Source organism: Paramormyrops kingsleyae, chromosome 10 (genome assembly GCF_048594095.1).
Source record: "Paramormyrops kingsleyae isolate MSU_618 chromosome 10, PKINGS_0.4, whole genome shotgun sequence".
Lineage (NCBI taxonomy): Eukaryota > Metazoa > Chordata > Actinopteri > Osteoglossiformes > Mormyridae > Paramormyrops > Paramormyrops kingsleyae.
This window is the reverse complement of record NC_132806.1, coordinates 15,800,839-15,803,407: the sequence shown is the minus strand read 5'-3', so window position 1 is coordinate 15,803,407 and position 2,569 is coordinate 15,800,839.

Genomic DNA, 2,569 nt, shown 5'->3' with positions numbered 1-2,569 from the left:
AGACACTCGCTAACTATCACGAGCCACACGCTCACTGAGCCACACGCACACTGTCGGGAGCCACTCGCCTGCAGTATAGTGTAATTGGACCGAAGCTAAATATTTTGCACCAGCAGAATTATGTCAGGTAAACCAAAATCTTTCCTATTTTAGTCTACATTTAGTAGATGGTATAATTATATGTCTAGAATATGTTAAGTTAATATGTTAAGGGCCTTTGCCTGAGTGTTTTACTTAACAATGTTAGTATATTGTGGGGGACATTTTGTCTCCACAATGTAATATAAACATAATCCACACACTCAAACACACACACACACACAGAGGGCTGACAGCAGATCACATACAGTTGCCTTGCTTGCATTTTTATTATTTTACTTATTAACGAACAGTTGATTCATTAGCTTCATTAATGGGAAAAAAACTGATTTTCTCTGGGTGTTTTCATTTAATGCATCATTTATAACCCTTTTTGTATTAACGATTTATAACAGTTTTGTATTAACGATTTTTTTGCACAAAAGGTAAACTAGAATTTCTTCTTCTCCATGGGACGTGAGGAGGAGCTCACCTGGCAGCAGAGTGTGGATTTCTGCACCATGAAGCGGGGAAACTTGACCATCATCGAGAACCGGGACGAGATGATGTGTGAGACAAGGAAAGTCAGCCTCGCCCATTCTTGTCTCTGGACCCCTCTGACTGGCCTTGGTGTCGGCCATGAAGAGCAGCATGTTGTTCTCCTTTTCACTTCACCTTACCTGAGTCTGATGATGAGCAGGGTTGGTGAGCCTCAGCAGAGAGGGAATTAGGGAGAAGGAAACAGGAAGAGCACAGAGGAGGGAGGGATGCTGAAGAGGACAGAGGAGGGAGGGATGCAGGAGAGGACAGAGGAGGGAGGGATGCTGAAGAGGACAGAGGAGGGAGGGATGCTGAAGAGGACAGGAGGGAGGGATGCAGGAGAGGACAGAGGAGGGAGGGATGCAGGAGAGGACAGAGAAGGGAGGGATGCAGAAGAGGACTATAATGTTCTGGACGAGCTCTGCACTGGTTCCGCAGTGTTCTTGTGTAGCCATTCACTGAGCCCCTTTTTTCCCTCAGGAGTTCATCCTGGCCGAGATGAGAAGGTCCCAGAAGCTGCCATTCATGTGGATGGGGCTGAGTGGCCTTCAGGAGGAGGAGCAGTGGGTGTGGCAGGATGGGACGCAAAGGAACGTGTTGCAGTCATAAATTGGTCATAATAATTTTACAAGCATTTAAAACAGTAACTTAAGGTGGGGGATGTAATAAAATGGATTGTTTAATTCATTTTGTGATTAACTGCTGTTTTTTTATCCGGGAAGCCAGTGGCACTCAAAGTTATTTCTTACAATAAATCCCATGTGCAATGAAAGTGAATCTTCAAGAAATACAATAGCAATATCTTGCATAGTGTTTTGAATGCATAACCCCAACCAGGATAAGCTGTTTGAAGGTAGATGCAATATTTGAAATTGTTTTCAATAATTTATCCTCATGGAAAAGCATTCCTCTTTTTCTGTTCTTTATTTAGCTCTGAAGTGTTTTCTGAAAAATTAAGGAAAAAGTGACTGAGACATAAAATCCGGATGGGAAAATGTGCCTTTCAGTTAGCGCTGCATGACGTGTTTAGTCACATGACCTAGCCCAGTCATGTCACACATTGCTCCCGCAGGATGCAGACACGCTGGAACTCGAACGAGACGGACTGCGCCGACATCAGGGGCTATGGGAGCCTGCTGGCCGTGTGCTGTGATGCCATCGGGCCCTGGGTGTGCGAGAGCTCGGTGGGAGAGGCGGAAGCGAGGATACCCAGCTCCAGCCAGGCTAGGGGGTAGTTCCAGTTTCTCTCTGGTGACTTGGGGTGGAAGTGTGACTAAGACCCAACACCTGTGACTTCTTGGAGCGCCCTCCCGTGGTGTCCAGGCACACAGCCGCATAGCAAAATATTGGGCTTGCACCCCCCCCACTGAAGTGGCTTCAGTCTCCCAGTTGGCAAAATCCCCCCAGCAGGCTAAATATGAATACTGTCTGTTCGTTTTAAGACCTCAGACACGGTAGCTGGGGGGGCCTGATGTTGCTCTCTATGGCAGTGTGTCTCCTCGAAACCTTTCCCACCTGTGCACAGTCCGAGGCAAGCATCTCCCTCACTGCCCCTGACCCCTGGCAGCCACATCGTGGGGACGCTCTCAATTCCCTCTACACCTATTCCAGGCAGTCAGACCTTTGATTTATCATACTATCTACTGGTATCATTTTAAATCATATCAACGTGCTTCACTGCAGACTGATTTTCATGAATTCCTGATATGGATGGCCAAGATTTTTGTTGTTTCCGGGTGATCGGTCCTGTTAATAGTTCATCGACTGTGCTCTGCGCCGGTGGCCTCGTGGCACTCCGCTTTCTTCCCTAAGACATGCTGTTAAGCTAATTGGTGCCTCTAAACTGCCTACAATGCGTGACTATGTGTGCGTGTGCCCTGCTACAGACTGGCATCCCGTCCAGTGCAGCCCCCAGCCTTCTGCTCTATTCCAAAGGTGCGGAGATGCTTAG